This window comes from Nerophis ophidion, linkage group LG22 (assembly GCF_033978795.1).
Source record: "Nerophis ophidion isolate RoL-2023_Sa linkage group LG22, RoL_Noph_v1.0, whole genome shotgun sequence".
In the NCBI taxonomy this organism is placed as follows: Eukaryota; Metazoa; Chordata; class Actinopteri; order Syngnathiformes; family Syngnathidae; genus Nerophis; species Nerophis ophidion.
The window spans coordinates 5,469,059-5,491,574 of NC_084632.1; the positions used below are offsets into that span (position 1 = coordinate 5,469,059).

A 22,516-nucleotide genomic window follows, 5' to 3' on the forward strand; every position below is an offset into this window, starting at 1 on the left:
GCCAAATCACCCCCCAGGGAAACAAAAAGGTATGTAATAGAAAACAATAGGGCGGAACCTATTTACAATGACAGACACTTTTGGGGAAGTTCACAACAGAAAATGATGTGAAATAAAATTATGTGAAATAAATTACCAAAAATTAAAAATAAAATTAAATTAAATTTAGCTCGGCTACATACTCCCCTCTGAACTTCACCAAAATACTTCAAGACTAAGCAGAGTACTCTAATACATTCATGTTATGCAACTTATTAGTTACTCACATCACTGAGAAAATGGCCGAGGAGGGCTGCGCAACCCTCCTGGGTACACTTGCAAAAAGAGGTGCCTTTTACACCACCTTACACATTACTTTACAAAGGTAATAAAAAAATATACCTTTTACAAGACAAGGAGTACCTAATATTTATCACTGCTACTGTAATACATGTTCAACCCCAAACATTGGATTGAACAACTATCTTATGGTACTTGATGGTTTACAGAGGTTTGTAACTCAAACAGGTATTTTCTTCTGGGTCATGTTCTGAATTAGCCTATCTACAGGTTTCACCAGCCTACCCACCCTTGTTCTTATACGGGAGACTACACTGATCCCTGTGCTTGGGGCGTCGTCACCATGGCCTCTCCCATCAATCATGCTTGACACACTCATTGGCCTCTGGCTGACACTTTCATCCAGATCAGGTTCTTCAAGCTCCTCATCAGCATCTAGACATTCTGATGGCGAATTGGCAGAAGCACTGTCCAGAACCCAACTGGCTGTTCGGTCTTCTGTGACATCTCCCGTCACCACATCCGAAACCCGACTTTGTGTCTCATCATGCCTTGACTCAGATGACTCAGTGAATGATGATTCAACATCCTCTTCATTCTCCAACTTAAGCGGAAGAAAGTTGGTACACAAGAGGCGGTTGCGATGGACGACTTTTTCATGACCACTACAAGTGTTCCTTATCCGGTAGGTATGACACCTTGGGTCTCTTGAGACAACCACATACGGAACGGACTCCCATTTGTCCGACAACTTCTTGCGTGCCCTTTCACATTTGTTTGACAAAAGTACTTGGTCTCCCTCAGCGATGTCATGACCTTTGGTCCTTTTGTTGTATAGTTCAGTCTGATGACGCTGACTGGAGACAGCATTTGCCTGGGCAGATGATAATGCCTCTTTTAACTCTTCCCTCAGTTTGAGGACATATTTATCATAGTCGACAATGTCACAGTCCCTCTCCACATTGTGGAACATTACGTCAACTGGGAGTCTGGGAATTCTTCCGTACATTAGATAGAACGGGGCATAACCCGTCGACTCATGGGCGGTGCAGTTGTAGGCGAAAGTCAATGTCTGCAACATTTGGGGCCATTTTTGCTTGGCTCTTGGAGGGAGAGCTCTGATCATGCTTCCCAATGTCCGGTTGAATCGTTCAACTACACCGTTTCCTATGGGGTGATAGGCCGTTGTCCTTGACTTCTTTACCCCAGAGATCAGCAGCAACTCTCGGATCAACTGGCTCTCAAAGTTGGCTCCTTGGTCGGAATGAATTCTCTCTGGAAAGCCGTAGACACAGAAGTATCGATCCCAGAGTTGACGAGCAACCTGCTTTGCTGACTGATCATGACATGGAAAAGCGTGAGCCATTTTTGTGAAGTGGTCAGTGATGACCAGGACATCCACAGTATTTCCATTTGGGATTTCAGCTGACCAAAAGTCAATGCAGACCATCTCGAGAGGGCTTGTTGTTTTGATGCTCTCGAGAGGCGCTCTCCCTTCAGGTTCTGGTGTCTTGCTCACCACACAGCGCTTGCACGACTTGACATATTCACGGACATCTCGTTCCATGTCAATCCAGAAGAACCTCTGTCTCGCCAGGTATAGAGTCCTATGCTGTCCCTGATGCCCAGCCTCATCATGGACACCCTGCAGAGCCTGCTTGGCCAGTGATGCAGCCACAACATACTGATACCGCCTCCTCCCAGTTAGTGAATCTTTGCTCACTCTATATAGGATGCCATCCAACATCTTGAGCTTTTCCCACTGCTTTAGAGTCTTCTGGACTTTGAGAGGCTCTTTAACTCTTTCTCTTCTTGATGGCCTTCTGCCACGTGCCACATAGTGGATGACTCTTGCCAGTATAGTATCTTCCTGTTGCTTGTCTTGAAGTTCTTTAAGGGAGAAGACAGGTAAGACACTTTCCCCAGGTGGAACAACCTTGTGTACATCATTTGCCAGCCAGGAGATCACTCTCCCTTTGGGTCCCTCACCCCACCCAATCTGACCATCCAGGACTGCCGTCACTTCTTCACTGCTCATTGAACTGCATGCCACTTCATATCCGCCCAGTTTTACCTCTTGGCAGTTGGTGCTCAGCCGAAACACATCCTGTATCCTGTCATCCCGGATATGTTGCGCTTCCTCGAGGAGAGCTTTATATGGCTCTGCTATAAGTCTCTCGCTGACCCGTGGCTTGATGAAGGGTTGCCTGCTCAAGGCATCTGCAACGATGTTCTTACTGCCTGGGATATATTGGATACTGAAGTCGTATGGAGCCAACTTCGACACCCACCGCTGTTCACAAGCATCCAACTTTGGCTTTGTGAGGATGTAGGTCAGCGGGTTATTATCAGTCCAAACAGTAAAGGAGTTTCCCTTCAGCCAATGGCTGAATTTGTCACACACTGACCACTTGAGAGCGAGGAACTCCAAACGATGGGCTGGATACTTGGTTTGTGAGCGACTCAGGGCTTTGCTTGCAAAGGCGATGGGACGTGCTTTGCTCCCTCCTTCAGGGACTTGAGAGAGGACAGCGCCCAATCCGTCCAATGAAGCGTCGGTTGAGAGGATGAAAGGGCGACCAAAGTCCGGATGGGCCAACACAACTGAGTTCAACAGAGCAGCCTTAAGTTGGTTGAATGCGTCACTCTGGTCTTGAGCCCAATCACCTGGGCTGAGCTTTTTAAAGTGAGAAGCCCGTTTTGCGTTGGCTTTTCCAGTCGCAGCGGCGGTCAGAGAGAACAAGGGCTTCGCCTTACTGGAACAGTTTTGTATGAATCTCTGGTAATACATTACCATACCAAGAAAAGACTTAATCTTTTTTGCTGAAGGTGTGATTCCATCTTCCATCATCAAGTCCGCTTCGCTCATGTCTGTGATGACTTGTATCTTTTCAGAGTCAGTCGAAACCCCATTCTCATCAATGATATGGCCCAAGAACTTGACACTTCGCCGGAGGAAATGACACTTCTTCGGGGCCAACTTAAGCCCATGTCCTTTCAACCGCTTAAAGACCATTTCGAGTCTTTTGAGGGCTTCCTCTTCGTTTGGGGCAAAAACCAAAACATCGTCGAGGTAGCACAGCAGGGTCAAGAAGTTTTGGTCTCCGAAGACACTCATCATAAGGCGCATGAAACTTGCCGGGCTGTTACACAGGCCTTGGGGTAGTCTGTTGAATTCATGGAGGCCTACTGGTGTAGTGAAGGCAGTGAACTTCTTGTCCTGTTCGTGCATGGGGACATTGTAGAACCCCGATGTCAAGTCCATGGCGCTGAATATGGCATTTCCCCCTAGCGCAGCCAAACAGTCAGCTTGGTGAGGTACTGGATGGGCATCCTTCACAGTGCGTGCATTAAGCCACCTGTAGTCCACACAGATGCGCAGTTCCCCATTCTTTTTCCAAACCAGTACTAATGGCGAGGCCCACTCACTTGATGACTTGCGTATGATGTTCTTCTCCTCCATCTCAGAAAGGACCTCTCTTAGTTTCTGGTATTGGTTTGGTGGGACACGGCGGTATGCTAGTCGAAAAGGGCGCTCATCGGTCAGATGGATCCTGTGGACGAAGTCTTTGGCTAGGCCACAATCCAGTTTGTTCTTGGAGAACACATCATCATGCCTCTGTATGAGTTCCACAAGTTGACTCTTCCAATAAGGGGACACTTCACATGAGTGGATGTCTATGTCGTCCAACCCAAGATTAGCAAGCTTATCCTGAAGGGTGAGATTTACAGAGGTGTCAGGCACATGGTCAGGGTCTGCTCTTACGCTTTGGCCTTGTGCTTTTAGCTCTGTGTTGGCGACACAGTCCACTCCAAGCTCAAAGTCTTCAAGTGCCACACATGGTGAAACATCAGCTAACTTCATGTTCCTCCTCAGTGTTACAGGTTTATCACTTGGGTTCACGACCTTCACAGGAACCCACCTGTCTCCGCTCATTGCTGCCACAGTTCTTCCTACCATGATGCTCTTCCGGTTGGAGTGGGATTTTGCCGGTTCCACCAGTATGGTACTTCCCTCGGAGATAGGAGCCTTTCCAGGAAGTTTTCCCCACACTATGTGCTCCTGTTTTGGTACCAGTGTCACAGCATTAGTAAGCTTCACAGTTCCAATGACGTCTGGGATAATGTCACCTTTCCATCTTGTTATGCCCGAGAGCATGCTCAAAAACTGTTCGATGCCTGGTTCACCAGTAGAGTCAGCTTTACTCATCACGCGCCAATAGCTGGGATCTTGTTTGAATTGGCGTAGCAAGTGTTTCAGCAAATTGGTACCTACTATCATTTGGTCACGCTGGCCTGGCACAACTAATGTGGGCACGATTGCTTCTTGTCCGTAGATTTTCAACTTTAACTGGTGAATGCACTTGGGTTGCACATGCACACCACCACAACCCACCAGAAAAATGTCTTTGATGGACTGGGCACCCTCTGACAGCAACCCTGCCTTGTGGAGCTCCTCTTCTGCTTCTTCACTCATCGTACAAGCCATTGAACCAGTGTCTAGCATGGCATACAGTGCAACTTGGTCATTCACCAGCACATCAGTGTAGAATAAATCATCTGCCTTCTCAAGTTTGTGTATATTCTGGAAAATCATGACACTACCATTCGGTGCAGTCTTGCAGCTCTTCTCATATATTGCATGTATGTCTTCTTCAGTTTTGAGGGTCTGACATGACGTACTCACACTTTGCCCTCCACAGTGTGAGCGACTCAGTTTCCCTGGTTGGGTGTGTGGTTCTCTGCTTGGGTTTGGCGTGGAGCGGCCCGTTGGCAATCTCTCCTTGTGTGGCCAGGTTCCAAGCACCCAAAGCACCTCTTGTCTTTCATGCAGTGTTCACGTGTGATGTGAGTTTTGTCACCACATACACGGCAAGAAGTGGGGCGTGTCCACTGGGTCGGCTGTTGGACCGGGGAGGCTGCTCTGGCCAAAACGCCTTCTAGCATGCTTAGTACTCGTTCTAAAGCCCCTGCTTCTGAAGTGGTGACTGCACTCACCTTTGTCTGTGTAGATGGTTCTTGAACGCCCACCCTCATTGCAGTCAGCTCCTCAACCACAGGTTGACAGGTAGTGGTAGCTGCTGTCACCATTTTGAACTTTTCTGCTCTCATGGCCCTCTTCCTTGCCTGATGCTCTCTCTGGTGCTCATCGATAGCTTCTTGCACCTCCACGGCTGACCATTTGCTGATAGGCTTACATCGGAACACACTGGAGAGTTCGGAGTTGGGGCAATTCCTGATGAACATCATAGCAATTTGCGCTGACATGTTCTCCATCTTTTCTCCACTTTTCCGCAGATGCTGGTCAGCGTGCTCGGCTGCTGTATTGAGCCGAACCCAGTAATCAACTGGGTTCTCATTTGCGTCAGGCTGTGTAGAATAGAAATCAGCCATCGGTAGGCCAGACATGGGAGAGTCACTGAAGTATCTTCTGAGTATATCGTATACCACTTCAGGGTGTGTGTTTATATCACCACTACTCTTCAGCCCCACCTTAACGATACTCTTAGCTCGTCCCAAAAGATGACTGAGGATTTCACCCGCCTGCTCTGTAGTCGGACAATTCTTTTTATGCAGGTAAGCGTCCATCATATCTATCCACTCTTGTACGGTGTATTTGTCTGAGCCATCCCCCCTATACATCACCGGTTCCTCGACAGCTGCATTTACCATAATGTTCAGTCGAGACAAATCAGCTGGGGAAGGTATGGGCTCGAGCGGTGGTGGAGTCATGGGGTGTGGACAACTAAGTGTGGGGGGAGGTGTTTGGTTGGCTAATATGCGGCTAACAACAGTGTCACCGATGTGGGTTCCCAACTCCCCCAAAAGGTCACGCAATTGTGCCATGGTGTCATTATTAGCAGCGGTGGGAGTGGAAAACATTTGCCTTGCTACAGGGGTACCATCAGGGCTGCTAAAGCCTGGCTGCCTAGCTTGCGCTGCAGTACCTGCTTGCACCCACCCTCTACCCCTCCCAAATGGTGTAAAATCCATTATATTTCAAACACAATTAATATAACAGTGAGAATATGACGTTGAAACAAAATTTAACTATACAGAGACACGTGGTATAAAGACACTGTATGTGAGGAAACGTAATGATATGTTGTGGAAAAACACAGCCACAGCCAAACAAAATCACTTTTTATCAAACGTCTCAACGATCAACGGATCCTTTCTGATTGCTGTACGATACGCTTACTTGCTCACAGCATAACCTCGGCGATCTGCAGCAGCTGATCAGAAGAATCCGGGTCACGGCACCATTTTGCAACAGTCACTGTTCTGCGTTGTGTCTTTTTTTCTTCGTGATGAACCACAGGATTCGAGTTGAGGAGGATTTATTCACCAGCTTTTTCATAGGGACAAAAAGAAAAGGGCGTCACATACAGTCCACAGTATCTCTCTCCACAGCTGCAGGAGTCAGTGCTCACTCAAACTCAAACTTATGCTTACAAAAGGAAACAACAACAATAATGATAATAAAAATAATGAAAAGGCAAACAAAGCACAAAATAGTCCAAAAACCAATTAATTGAAATAAAAAACAGTAGATAAAGTATATACATCAGCAGACAGCAAAAATATACATTAGGGAAAAAAAAGGTCCTTATTATGTGTAGCAAATCACCTCTTTTTTTCCCCACTCACATCAACTCATTTTATATATTTTTTTACTTACAATAAACAATGCCAAAACTTATTAACAGACATACCTTTTTCATAGGGACAAAAAGAAAAGGGCGTCACATACAGTCCACAGTATCTCTCTCCACAGCTGCAGGAGTCAGTGCTCACTGAAGCTGGTCACACAGGTGCAACGCCAAATCACCCCCCAGGGAAACAAAAAGGTATGTAATAGAAAACAATAGGGCGGAACCTATTTACAATGACAGACACTTTTGGGGAAGTTCACAACAGAAAATGATGTGAAATAAAATTATGTGAAATAAATTACCAAAAATTAAAAATAAAATTAAATTAAATTTAGCTCGGCTACAGATACTTGAACGTCCTCGCCAGGCACACGTCGTTCCTTCTTCTCCCAAGAGTCCGTCATATGTCCAGCAACAACCGTTCCGTCAAGACAGGCAGGTTCCCCCCAACCTGAGATCTTGTCAATTTTGTTGAGAAGCCTTGTCAATCAATCAATGTTTAGATTTTACAGAGCAGTGCAAACAGAGGCAACACGAGAGTTAAGATAAGACAAAACATGCTTGAAGATATCGACCTCACCTACTGGAAGAGTTGTCTATGGATGTTGTCATTCACCCTGGTCATGGTATTCTCAGGACATTCAACTGATCACAACTGGACTGCTCGGTTTGTTCCATGTTCACCTTAGATTGGTCAGATCTAGTTAGATTAGATCTGACCAATCTAAGGCTCAATACAAAAAACCCCAGTGGTGTGCCGGGGAATAGGGATAATGTGTTCATATTTGTGGACCATCATTATAAAATACTACACGGTCTAACTCCATCTTATCTTGCCGATTGTATTGTACCATATGTCCCGGCAAGAAATCTGCGTTCAAAGGACTCCGGCTTATTAGTGATTCCCAAAGCCCAAAAAAAGTCTGCGGGCTATAGAGCATTTTCCGTTCGGGCTCCAGTACTCTGGAATGCCCTCCCGGTAACAGTTCGCGATGCCACCTCAGTAGAAGCTTTTAAGTCTCACCTTAAAACTCATTTGTATACTCTAGCCTTTAAATAGACTCCCTTTTTAGACCAGTTGATCTGCCGTTTCTTTTCTTTTTCTTCTATGTCCCACTCTCCCGTGTGGAGGGGGTCCGGTCCGATCCGGTGGCCATGTACTGCTCGCCTGTGTATCGGCTGGGGACATCTCTGCGCTGCTGGTCCGCCTACGCTTGGGATGGTTTCCTGCTGGCTCCGCTGTGAACGGGACTCTCGCTGCTGTGTCTTGGATCCTCTTTGGACTGGACTCTCGCGACTGTGTTGTATCCATTGTGGATTGAACTTTCACAGTATCATGTTAGACCCGCTCGACATCCATTGCTTTCCTCCTCTCTAAGGTTCTCATAGTCATCATTGTCACCGACGTCCCACTGGGTCATTATTGTCACCAATGTCCCACTGGGTGTGAGTTTTCCTACCGAGGATGTCGTGGTGGTTTGTGCAGCCCTTTGAGACACTAGTGATTTAGGGCTATATAAGTAAACATTGATTGATTGATGATTAGGATCCTGGCAGCACTGTTTTGGATGTGTTGGTGCTTTCGAAAGATGCTACCTCTCACAGCCAATTTCTATTGGGGTTTCAAGTTAAGGTTAGGATTTACACATCCATTTCAGACTATGATTTTTTTCAGGAAGAATACAATCAAGAGCATAACCCGCTCACATGCTAAGCGAGCGCTCTACCATTTGAGCTAATTCCCCTGTATAATAAAATTGTTACGTTTTCTTTGACATCAACAACACCCATAGTCAATGTGTTCTACTCACATGGGTTATGATCAAGTTAGGTTTGAGACTTTGGTTTATTAAAACTAATTCATACTATTGTTTTTTTCAAAAATAATAGCGTCATGAACGATACCAACAGAGAAGATGAACATTGATGTAGACCCGGGTTTTTAATGAGGGTTCAATATGAGGTTGGGGTTTACTACAACTATTTCAGACAATGATTTTTTTCAAGAAGAATACGGTTAAGAACATAATATTGGAGAATGCGGGCGTCGATCCCGCTACCTCTCACATGCTAAGCGAGCGCCCTACCATTTGAGCTAATTCCCCTGTATAATAGAGTTGTTACGTTTTCTGTGACATCAACAACACCCATAGTCAATGTGTTCTACTCACATGGGTTATGATCAAGTTAGGTTTGGGACTTTGGTTTATTAAAACTAATTCATACTATTATTTTTTTTTAAAATAATAGCGTCACCAACAATACCAACAGAAAATATCGATTAGGGTTTTTAATTAGGGTTCAATATGAGGTTGGGGTTTACTAAAACTATTTCAGACAATGATTTTTTTCAAGAAGAATACGGTTAAGAACATAATATTGGAGAATGCGGGCATCGATCCCGCTACCTCTCACATGCTAAGCGAGCGCTCTACCATTTGAGCTAATTCCCCTGTAAAATGAAGTTGTTACGTTTTCAGTGACATCAACAACACCCATAGTCAATGTGTTCTACTCACATGGGTTATGATCAAGTTAGGTTTGAGACTTTGTTTTATTAAAACTAAAACAGAGAATATGAACATTGATATCGATTAGGGTTTTTAATGAGGGTTCAATATGAGGTTGGGGTTTACTACAACTATTTCAGACAATTATTTTTTTCAAGAAGAATACAGTTAAGAACATAATATTGTAAAATGCGGTTGTATTGATCCCGCTACCTCTTACATGCTAAGCGAGCGCTCTACCATTTGAGCTAATTCCCCTGTATAAAAGATATTGTTACGTTTTCCGTGACATCAACAACACCCATAGTCAATGTTTTCTACTCACATGGGTTATGATCAAGTTAGGTTTGGAACTTTTGTTTATTAAAACTAATTTAAACTATTATTTTTTTCATAAATAATAGCGTCATGAACGATACCAACAGAGAAGATGAACATTGATCTCGATTAGGGTTTTTAATGAGGGTTCAATTTGAGGTTGGGGTTTACTACAACTATTTCAGACAATGATTTTTTTCAAGAAGAATGCGGTTAAGTACATAATATTGGAGAATGCAGGTATCGATCCCGCTACCTCTCACATGCTAAGCGAGCGCTCTACCATTTGAGCTAATTCCCCTGTTTAGTTAGCAGGCTGTTAATCTTTCTATGACATCAACAACACCCACAGTCAAAGTGTTCTACTCACATGGGTTACAATCAAGTTAGGTTGGGGTTTTGATTTCGAGTCTTTGGTTTATTAAAACTATTTTAGACTAATATTCATCATTCCGGCAACTATTTGCATGTAAAGCAAGCACTCTAACACATGAGCTAAATCCTCCATTGAAGCTAAAAGCCAACGTGTATTTTCCAATATTGACCTCACCCACAGGAAGTTTTGTCTATGGATGTTGTCATTCATACACCTCATTGTATTCTCGGGACATTCAATTGATGAAAACTGGACTGTTCACTTATGGGTTAAGATCTGACTAGGGTTGTGGTTTCAAATTGAGCCTTTGGTTTATTAAAACTATTCCAGACTATAATTTATTGCAAAAACTACTGCGTCAGGAACAATACCAACAGAGAATGAAAGCATTGATGTCGCTACCTCACACATGCAGAGCAAACGATGTAGCATTTCAGGTTTTTTTTTTCTTCAATAAGAACAGAGTTAAGTAAATTCCTTATGGAGAATGCGGGTATCGATCCCGCTACCTCTCACATGCTAAGCGAGCGCTCTACCATTTGAGCTAATTCCCCTGTTTAGTTAGCAGGCTGTTAATCTTTCTATGACATCAACAACACCCACAGTCAATGTGTTCTACTCACATGGGTTACGATCAAGTTAGGGTTGGGGTTTTGATTCGAGACTTTGGTTTATCAAAACTATTTTAGACTAATATTCATTATTCCGGCAACTACTGGCATGTAAAGCAAGCACTCTAACACTTAAACTAAATCCTCCATTGAAGCTAAAAGCCAACGCGTATTTTCCAATATTGACCTCACCCACAGGAAGTTTTGTCTATGGATGTTGTCATTCATACACCTCATTGTATTCTCGGGACATTCAATTGATGAAAACTGGACTGTTCACTTATGGGTTAAGATCTGACTAGGGTTGTGGTTTCAAATTGAGACTTTGGTTTACTAAAACTATTCCAGACTATGATTTATTGCAAAAATTACTGCTTCAGGAACAATACCAACAGAGAATGAAATCATTGACGTCGCTACCTCACACATGCAAAGCAAATGATATAGCATTTGAGATTTTTTTTTCTTCAGTAAGAACAGAGTTAAATAAATTCCTTGTGGAGAATGCAGGTATCGATCCCGCTACCTCTCGCATGCGAAGCAAGCGCTCTACCATTTGAGCTAATTCCCCTGTCTTTAACAAGCCGCCCGTTACGCTTTCTGTAACATCAACAACACCCAGAGTCAATGTGTTCTACACGCATGGGTTACGATGTTTTGGATGTGTTGGTCCTTTCAAAAGCCGCTACCTCTCACATGCAAAGCAAACAATCTAGTATTAGAGACAACTTGTATTTGGGTTTCAAGTTTCAGTAAGGATTTACTAAATCAACTAAACAATGATTAATTTTCCAAAAAGGACACAATCAAGAATATAACATTTGGAGAATATGGGTATCGATCCCACTACCTCTCACATGCGAAGCGAGCGCTCTACCATTTGAGCTAATTCCCCCGTCTAGGGAAAGAATCCGATTAGGTAGATACTTGAACGTCCTCGCCAGGCACACGTCGTTCCTTCTTCTCCCAAGAGTCCGTCATATGTCCAGCAACAACCGTTCCGTCAAGACAGGCAGGTTCCCCCCAACCTGAGATCTTGTCAATTTCGTTGAGAAGCCTTGTCAATCAATCAATGTTTAGATTTTACAGAGCAGTGCAAACAGAGGCAACACGAGAGTTAAGATAAGACAAAACATGCTTGAAGATATCGACCTCACCTACTGGAAGAGTTGTCTATGGATGTTGTCATTCACCCTGGTCATGGTATTCTCAGGACATTCAACTGATCACAACTGGACTGCTCGGTTTGTTCCATGTTTACCTTAGATTGGTCAGATCTAGTTAGATTAGATCTGACCAATCTAAAGCTCAATACAAAAAACCCCAGTGGTGTGCCGGAGAATAGGGATAATGTGTTCATATTTGTGGACCATCATTAGGATCCTGGCAGCACTGTTTTGGATGTGTTGGTGCTTTCGAAAGATGCTACCTCTCACAGCCAATTTCTATTGGGGTTTCAAGTTAGAGTTAGGATTTATAAAATCCATTTCGGACTATGATTTTTTTTCAAGAAGAATACAATCAAGACCATAACTATTGGAGAATGCGGGAATCGATCCCGCTACCTCTCACATGCTAAGCGAGCGCTCTACCAATTGAGCTAATTCCCCTGTAAAATGAGCTTGTTACGTTTTCTGTGACATCAACAACACCCATGGTCAATGTGTTCTAATTACATGGGTTATGATCAAGTTAGGTTTGAGACTTTTGTTTATTAAAACTAATTCATACTATTGTTTTTTTTTTTAAATAATAGCGTCATGAACAATACCAACAGAGAATATGAACATTGATATCGATTAGGGTTTTTAATTAGGGTTCAATATGAGGTTGGGGTTTACTACAACTATTTCAGACAATGATTTTTTTCAAGAAGATTACGGTTAAGAACATATTATTGGAGAATGCGGGCATCGATCCCGCTACCTCTCACATGCTAAGCGAGCGCTCTACCATTTGAGCTAATTCCCCTGTAAATTAAATTTGTTACGTTTTCTGTGACATCAACAACACCCATAGTCAATGTGTTCTACTCACATGGGTTATGATCAAGTTAGGTTTGGGACTTTGTTTTATTAAACCTAAAACAGGGAATATGAACATCGATATCGATTAGGGTTTTTATGAGGGTTCAATATGAGGTTGGGGTTTACTACAACTATTTCAGACAAAGATTTTTTTCAAGAAGAATACGGTAAGAACATAATATTGGAGAATGTGGGCGTTGATCCCGCTACCTCTCACATACTAAGCGAGCGCTCTACCATTTGAGCTAATTCCCCTGTAGATTAAATTTGTTACGTTTTCTGTGACATCAACAACACCCATAGTCAATGTGTTCTACTCACATGGGTTATGCTCAAGTTAGGTTCGGGACTTTGGTTTATAAAAACTAATTCATACTATTGTTTTTTTCAAAAATAATAGCGTCATGAACAATACCAACAGAGAATATGAACATTGATGTCGATTAGGGTTTTTAATTAGGGTTCAATATGAGGTTGGGGTTTACTACAACTATTTCAGACAATGATTTTTTTCAACAAGAATACGGTTAAGAACATAATATTGGAGAATGCGGGCATCGATCCCGCTACCTCTCACATGCTAAGCGAGCGCTCTACCATTTGAGCTAATTCCCCTGTAAAATGAAGTTGTTACGTTTTCTGTGACATCAACAACACCCATAGTCAATGTGTTCTACTCACATGGGTTATGATCAAGTTAGGTTTGAGACTTTGGTTTATTAAAACTAATTCATACTATTATTTTTTTCATAAATAATAGCGTCATGAACGATACCAACAGAGAATATGAACATTGATATTGATTAGGGTTTTTAATGAGGGTTCAATATGAGGTTGGGGTTTACTAAAACTATTTCAGACAATGATTTTTTTCAACAAGAATACGGTTAAGAACATAATTTTGGAGAATGCGGGCATCGATCCCGCTACCTCTCACATGCTAAGCGAGCGCTCTACCATTTGAGCTAATTCCCCTGTAAAATGAAGTTGTTACGTTTTCTGTGACATCAACAACACCCATAGTCAATGTGTTCTACTCACATGGGTTATGATCAAGTTAGGTTTGAGACTTTGGTTTATTAAAACTAATTTATACTATTATTTTTTTCAAAAATAATAGCGTCACCAACAATACCAACAGAAAATATCGATTAGGGTTTTTAATTAGGGTTCAATATCAGGTTGGGGTTAACTACAACTATTTCAGACAATGATTTTTTTCAACAAGAATACGGTTAAGAACATAATTTTGGAGAATGCGGGCATCGATCCCGCTACCTCTCACATGCTAAGCGAGCGCTCTACCATTTGAGCTAATTCCCCTGTTTAGTTAGTTGGCCGTTAATATTTCTATGACATCAACAACACCCACAGTCAAAGTGTTCTACTCACATGGGTTATGATCAAGTTAGGGTTGGGGTTTTGATTCAAGTCTTTGGTTTATTAAAACTATTTTAGACTAATATTCATCATTCCGGCAACTACTTGCATGTAAAGCAAGCACTCTAACACATGAGCTAAATCCTCCATTGAAGCTAAAAGCCAACGCTTATTTTCCAATATTGACCTCACCCACAGGAAGTTTTGTCTATGGATGTTGTCATTCATACACCTCATTGTATTCTCGGGACATTCAATTGATGAAAACTGGACTGTTCATTTATGGGTTAAGATCTGACGAGGGTTGTGGTTTCAAATTGAGACTTTGGTTTATTAAAACTATTCCAGACTATAATTTATTGCAAAAACTACTGCGTCAGGAACAATACCAACAGAGAATGAAAGCATTGATGTCGCTATCTCACACATGCAGAGCAAGTGATATAGCATTTGAGATTTTTTTTTTCTTCAATAAGAACAGAGTTAAGTAAATTCCTTGTGGAGAATGCAGGTATCGATCCCGCTACCTCTCGCATGCGAAGCAAGCACTCTACCATTTGAGCTAATTCCCCTGTCTTTAACAAGCCGCCCGTTACGCTTTCTGTAACGTCAACAACACCCAGAGTCAATGTGTTCTACACACATGGGTTACGATGTTTTGGATGTGTTGGTGCTTTCAAAAGCCGCTACCTCTCACATGCAAAGCAAACAATCTAGTATTAGAGACAACTTGTATTTGGGTTTCAAGTTTCAGTAAGGATTTACTAAATGAACTAAACAATGATTTTTTTTCCAAAAAGCACACAATCAAGAATATAACATTTGGAGAATATGGGTATCGATCCCACTACCTCTCACATGCGAAGCGAGCGCTCTAGCATTTGAGCTAATTACCCCGTTTAGGGAAATATTTCGATTAGGTAGATATCTTGAACGTCCTCGCCAGGCACACGTCGTTCCTTCTTCTCCCAAGAGTCCGTCATATGTCCAGCAACAACCGTTCCATCAAGACAGGCAGGTTCCCCCAAACCTGAATCATTTGTGGCAGCTCTAAGACCATAACACTTGGAAAATGCAGGTATCAATCCCGCTACCTCTCACATGCTAAGCGAGCGCTCTACCATTTGAGCTAATTCCCCTGTATGATAAAATTGTTACGTTTTCTGTGACATCAACAACACCCATAGTCAATGTGTTCTACTCACATGGGTTATGATCAAGTTAGGTTTGGGACTTTGGTTTATTAAAACTAATTCATACAATTTTTTTTTTCAAAAATAATAGCGTCATGAACAATACCAACAGAAAATATGAACATTGATGTAGACCCGGGTTTTTAATGAGGGTTCAATATGAGGTTGGGGTTTACTACAACTATTTCAGACAATGATTTTATTCAAGAAGAATACGGTTAAGAACATAATATTGGAGAATGCGGGCGTCGATCCCGCCACCTCTCACATGCTAAGCGAGCGCTCTACCATTTGAGCTAATTCCCCTGTATGATAAAATTGTTACGTTTTCTGTGACATCAACAACACCCATAGTCAATGTGTTCAACTGACATGGGTTATGATCAAGTTAGGTTTGAGACTTTGGTTTATTAAAACTAATTCATACTATTATTTTTCTCAAAAATAGTAGCGTCATGAACGATACCAACAGAGAATATAAACATTGACATCGATTAAGGTTTTTAATTAGGGTTCAATATGAGGTTGGGGTTTACTACAACTATTTCAGACAATGATTTTTTTCAAGAAGAATACGGTTAAGAACATATTATTGGAGAATGCGGGTATCGATCCCGCTACCTCTCACATGCTAAGCAAGCGCTTTACCATTTGAGCTAATTCCCCTGTATGATAAATTTGTTACGTTTTCTGTGACATCAACAACACCCACAGTCAATGTGTTCTACTCACATGGGTTATGATCAAGTTAGGTTTGGGACATTGGTTTATTAAAACTAATTCATACTATTATTTTTTTCAAAAATAATAGCGTCACCAACAATACCAAGAGAAAATATCGATTAGGGTTTTTAATTAGGGTTCAATATGAGGTTGGGGTTTACTAGAACTATTTCAGACAATGATTTTTTTCAACAAGAATACGGTTAAGAACATAATATTGGAGAATGCGGGCATCGATCCCGCTACCTCTCACATGCTAAGCGAGCGCTCTACCATTTGAGCTAATTCCCCTGTTTAATTAACAGGCCGTTAATCTTTCTATAACATCAACAACACCCACAGTCAAAGTGTTCTACTCACATGGGTTATGATCAAGTTAGGGTTGGGGTTTTGATTCAAGTCTTTGGTTTATCAAAACTATTTTAGACTAATATTCATCATTCCGGCAACTACTTGCATGTGAAGCAAGCACTCTAACACTTGAGCTAAATCCTCCATTGAAGCTAAAAGCCAACGTGTATTTTCCAATATTGACCTCACCCACAGGAAGTTTTGTCTATGGATGTTGTCATTCATACACCTCATTGTATTCTCGGGACATTCAATTGATGAAAACTGGACTGTTCACTTATGGGTTGAGATCTAACTAGGGTTGTGGTTTCAAATTGAGACTTTGGTTTATTAAAACTATTCCAGACTATGATTTATTGCAAAAATTACTGCGTCAGGAACAATACCAAGAGAGAATGAAAGCATTGATGTCGCTACCTCACACATGCAGAGCAAACGATGTAGCATTTCAGGTTTTTTTTTTTCTTCAATAAGAACAGAGTTAAGTAAATTCCTGGTGGAGAATGCGGGTATCGATCCCGCTACCTCTCGCATGCGAAGCAAGCTCTCTACCATTTGAGCTAATTCCCCTGTCTTTAACAAGCCGCCCGTTACGCTTTCTGTAACATCAACAACACCCAGAGTCAATGTGTTCTACACACATGGGTTACAACGTTTTGGATGTGTTGGTGCTTTCAAAAGCCGCTACCTCTCATATGCAAAGCAAACAATCTAGTATTAGAGACAACTTGTATTTGGGTTTCAAGTTTCAGTAAGGATTTACTAAATCAACTAAACAATGATTTCTTTTCCAAAAAGGACACAATCAAGAATATAATACTTGGAGAATATGGGTATCGATCCCACTACCTCTCACATGCAAAGCGAGCGCTCTACCATTTGAGCTAATTCCCCCGTTTAGGAATAGATTCTGATTAGGTAGATACTTGAACGTCCTCGCCAGGCACACGTCGTTCCTTCTTCTCCCAAGAGTCCGTCATATGTCCAGCAACAACCGTTCCATCAAGACAGGCAGGTTCCCCCGAACTTGAATCATTTGTGGCAGCTTTAGGACCATAACACTTGGAAAATGCGGGTATCGATCCCGTTACCTCTCACATGCTAAGCGAGCGCTCTACCATTTGAGTTAATTCCGCTGTAAAATGAAATTGTTACGTTTTCTGTGACATCAACAACACCCATAGTCAATGTGTTCTACTCACATGGGTTATGATCAAGTTAGGTTTGAGACTTTGGTTTATTAAAACTAATTCATACTATTATTTTTTTCAAAAATGATAGCGTCATGAACAATACCAACAGAGAATATGAACATTGATATTGATTAGGGTTTTTAATGAGGGTTCAACATGAGGTTGGGGTTTACTAAAACTATTTAAGACAATGATTTTTTTCAAGAAGAATACAGGTAAGAACATAATATTGGAGAATGTGGGAATTGATCCCGCTACCTCTCACATGCTAAGCGAGCGCTCTACCATTTGAGCTAATTCCCCTGTATAACGAGAGTGTTACGTTTTCTGTGACATCAACAACACCCATAGTCAATGTGTTCTACTCACATGGGTTATGCTCAAGTTAGGTTTGAGACTTTGTTTTATTAAAACTAAAAAAGAGAATATGAACATCGATATCGATTAGGGTTTTTATGAGGGTTCAATATGAGGTTGGGGTTTACTACAACTATTTCAGACAATGATTTTTTTCAAGAAGAATACAGTTAAGAACATAATATTGTAGAATGTGGGCATTGATCCCGCTACCTCTCACATGCTAAGCGAGCGCTCTACCATTTGAGCTAATTCCCCTGTACAATGAAATTGTTACGTTTTCTATGACATCAACAACATCCATAGTCAATGTGTTCTACTCACATGGGTTATGATCAAGTTAGGTTTGAGACTTTGGTTTATTAAAACTAATTCATACTATTTTTTTTTTCAAAAATAATAGCGTCATGAACAATACCAACAGAGAATATGAACATTGATGTAGACCCGGGTTTTTAATGAGGGTTCAATATGAGGTTGGGGTTTACTACAACTATTTCAGACAATGATTTTTTTCAAGAAGAATACGGTTAAGAACATAATATTGGAGAATGCGGGAATTGATCCCGCTACCTCTCACATGCTAAGCGAGCGCTCTACCATTTGAGCTAATTCCCCTGTATGATAAAATTGTTACGTTTTCTGTGACATCAACAACATCCATAGTCAATGTGTTCTACTCACATGGGTTATGATCAAGTTAGGTTTGAGACTTTGGTTTATTAAAACTAATTCATACTATTATTTTTTTCAAAAATAATAGCGTCATGAACAATACCAACAGAGAATATGAACATTGATGTAGACCCGGGTTTTTAATGAGGGTTCAATATGAGGTTGGGGTTTACTACAACTATTTCAGACAATTATTTTTTTCAAGAAGAATACAGGTAAGAACATATTATTGGAGAATGCGGGTATCGATCCCGCTACCTCTCACATGCTAAGCGAGCGCTCTACCATTTGAGCTAATTCCCCTGTATGATAAAATTGTTACGTTTTCTGTGACATCAACAACATCCATAGTCAATGTGTTCTACTCACATGGGTTATGATCAAGTTAGGTTTGAGACTTTGGTTTATTAAAACTAATTCATACTATTATTTTTTTCAAAAATAATAGTGTCATGAACGATACCAACAGAGAATATGAACATTGACATTGATTAAGGTTTTTAATTAGGGTTCAATATGAGGTTGGGGTTTACTACAACTATTTCAGACAATGATTTTTTTCAAGAAGAATATGGTTAAGAACATATTATTGGAGAATGCGGGTATCGATCCCGCTACCTCTCACATGCTAAGCAAGCGCTCTACCATTTGAGCTAATTCCCGTGTATAATAAAGTTGTTACGTTTTCTGTGACATCAACAACACCCATAGTCAATGTGTTCTACTCACATGGGTTATGATCAAGTTAGGTTTGGGACTTTGTTTTATTAAAACTAAAACAGAGAATATGAACATTGATATCGATTAGGGTTTTTAATTAGGGTTCAATATAAGGTTGGGGTTTACTACAACTGTTTCAGACAATTATTTTTTTCAAGAAGAATACAGTTAAGAACATAATATTGTAAAATGCGTTTATATTGATCCCGCTACCTCTTACATGCTAAGCGAGCGCTCTACCATTTGAGCTAATTCCCCTGTATAAAAGATATTGTTACGTTTTCCGTGACATCAACAACACCCATAGTCAATGTGTTCTACTCACATGGGTTATGATCAAGTTAGGTTTGGAACTTTTGTTTATTAAAACTAATTTATACTATTATTTTTTTCATAAATAATAGCGTCATGAACGATACCAACAGAGAAGATGAACATTGATCTCGATTAGGGTTTTTAATTAGGGTTCAATTTGAGGTTGGGGTTTACTACAACTATTTCAGACAATGATTTTTTTCATGAAGAATGCGGTTAAGAACATAATGTTGGAGAATGCAGGCATCGATACCGCTACCTCTCACATGCTAAGCGAGCGCTCTACCATTTGAGCTAATTCCCCTGTTTAGTTAGCAGGCTGTTAATCTTTCTATGACATCAACAACACCCACAGTCAATGTGTTCTACTCACATGGGTTACAATCAAGTTAGGTTTGGGGTTTTGATTTCGAGTCTTTGGTTTATTAAAACTATTTTAGACTAATATTCATCATTCCGGCAACTACTTGCATGTAAAGCAAGCACTCTAACACATGAGCTAAATCCTCCATTGAAGCTAAAAGCCAACGCGTATTTTCCAATATTGACCTCACCCACAGGAAGTTTTGTCTATGGATGTTGTCATTCATACACCTCATTGTATTCTTGGGACATTCAATTGATGAAAACTGGACTGTTCACTTATGGGTTAAGATCTAACTAGGGTTGTGGTTTCAAATTGAGACTTTGGTTTATTAAAACTATTCCAGACTATGATTTATTGCAAAAATTACTACGTCAGGAACAATACCAACAGAGAATGAAAGCATTGATGTCGCTATCTCACACATGCAGAGCAAATGATATAGCATTTGAGATTTTTTTTTTCTTCAATAAGAACAGAGTTAAGTAAAATCCTTGTGGAGAATGCGGGTATCGATCCCGCTACCTCTCGCATGCTAAGCAAGCGCTCTACCATTTGAACTAATTCCCCTGTCTTTAACCAGCCGCCCGTTACGCTTTCTGTAACATCAACAACACCCAGAGTCAATGTGTTCTACACGCATGGGTTACGATGTTTTGGATGTGTTGGTCCTTTCAAAAGCCGCTACCTCTCACATGCAAAGCAAACAATCTAGTATTAGAGACAACGTGTATTTGGGTTTCAAGTTTCAGTAAGGATTTACTAAATCAACTAAACAATGATTAATTTTCCAAAAAGGACACAATCAAGACCATAACACTTGGAGAATGCGGGTATCGATCCCGCTACCTCTCACATGCTAAGCGAGCGCTCTACCATTTGAGCTAATTCCCCTGTTTAGGGAGAGATCCCGATTAGGTAGATACTTGAACGTCCTCGCCAGGCACACGTCGTTCCTTCTTCTCCCAAGAGTCCGTCATATGTCCAGCAACAACCGTTCCGTCAAGACAGGCAGGTTCCCCCCAACCTGAATCATTTGTGGCAGCTTTAGGGTACTTTGTACTTTGCCAGCATCTTCCAATTCGTCCACAAAACTGAGCAACATTTACTCCAATCAGGAGATATTCTCTGGCCATGATTCCGAATAAGTAGATACTGTATCTCCAAGGTCCTGGACTGGAAGGGTGACTTGCATGCGTCATTTCTTCTTCCCCCAAGAGTCCGTCATGTGTCCAGCAACAACCGTTCCGTCAAGACAGGCAGGTTCCCCCCAACCTGAGATCTTGTCAATTTTGTTGAGAAGCCTTGTCAATCAATCAATGTTTAGATTTTACAGAGCAGTGCAAACAGAGGCAACACGAGAGTTAAGATAAGACAAAACATGCTTGAAGATATCGACCTCACCTACTGGAAGAGTTGTCTATGGATGTTGTCATTCACCCTGGTCATGGTATTCTCAGGACATTCAACTGATCACAACTGGACTGCTCGGTTTGTTCCATGTTTACCTTAGATTGGTCAGATCTAGTTAGATTAGATCCGACCAACCTAAGGCTCAATACAAATGTAAAGTGTTCATATGTGTGGACCATCATTAGGATCTTTGCATTACCTTTTTGGTGCTTTCGAAAACTGCTACCTCTCAAAAACAATTTCTATTTGGGTTTCAAGTTAGGGTTAGGATTTACTTAATCCAATTCAGAATATGATTTTTTTCAAGAGAAAACACAATGAAAAACATAACACTTGGAGAATGCAGGTATCGATCCCGCTACCTCTCACATGCAAAGCGAGCGCTCTACCATTTGAGCTAATTCCCCGGTTCAAAAACCGGCCATTACGCTTCCTGTGACATCAACAACACCCATAGTCAATGTGTTCTCCACACATGGGTTACAATCAAATCATGTTTGAGACCTTGGTTAATTAAAACTAATTCAGACTATATTCTTTCCAAAAATTATAGCGTCAAGAACAATATCAACAGAGAAAATGAGCATTTATGTTAATTAGGGTTTCTGATTAGGGTTCAATATGAGGTTGGGGTTTACTAAAAGTATTTCAGACTGTGATTTTTTTCAAGAAGGATATGGTCAAGAACTTAATATTGGAGAATGCGGGCATCGATCCCGCTACCTCTCACATGCAAAGCGAGCGCTCTACCATTTGAGCTAAATCCCCGGTTTAATAACCGGCCATTACGCTTCCTGTGACATCAACAACACCCATAGTCAATGTGTTCTCCACACATGGGTTACAATCAAATTAGGTTTGAGACCTTGGTTAATTAAACTTAATTCAGACTATATTTTTTCCAAAAATTATAGCGTCAAGAAAAATACCAACAGAGAAAATGAGCATTTATGTTGATTAGGGTTTCTGATTACGGTTCAATTTGAGGTTGGGGTTTACTAAAACTACTTCAGACTGTGATTTTTTTCAAGAAGGATACAGAGCGAGCGGTCTAC

General features: G+C 41.2%; 2 long non-coding RNA genes and 5 other non-coding genes across 7 annotated transcripts in view; 1 reads left to right on the top strand and 6 right to left on the bottom strand.

Annotated features, from left to right (window-relative positions):
• LOC133540928 (uncharacterized) overlaps positions 1-22,516 on the top strand; it is a 143,453-nt gene that overhangs the window by 44,909 nt on the left and 76,028 nt on the right. The window lies entirely within an intron of this gene.
• Positions 6,604-7,267, bottom strand: LOC133540927 (uncharacterized). The gene is made up of 2 exons (XR_009803763.1): positions 6,996-7,267; positions 6,604-6,730 (listed from the first exon to the last, which is right to left on the bottom strand). It is a non-coding gene; the product is annotated as an uncharacterized LOC133540927 (long non-coding RNA).
• On the bottom strand, positions 10,621-10,693 carry trnaa-agc (transfer RNA alanine (anticodon AGC)). Its single transcript has one exon. It is a non-coding gene; the product is annotated as a tRNA-Ala (tRNA).
• On the bottom strand, positions 12,288-12,360 carry trnaa-agc (transfer RNA alanine (anticodon AGC)). The gene has a single exon. It is a non-coding gene; the product is annotated as a tRNA-Ala (tRNA).
• Positions 18,520-18,592, bottom strand: trnaa-agc (transfer RNA alanine (anticodon AGC)). The gene has a single exon. It is a non-coding gene; the product is annotated as a tRNA-Ala (tRNA).
• On the bottom strand, positions 18,880-18,952 carry trnaa-agc (transfer RNA alanine (anticodon AGC)). The gene has a single exon. It is a non-coding gene; the product is annotated as a tRNA-Ala (tRNA).
• trnaa-agc (transfer RNA alanine (anticodon AGC)) lies at positions 20,870-20,942 on the bottom strand. The gene has a single exon. It is a non-coding gene; the product is annotated as a tRNA-Ala (tRNA).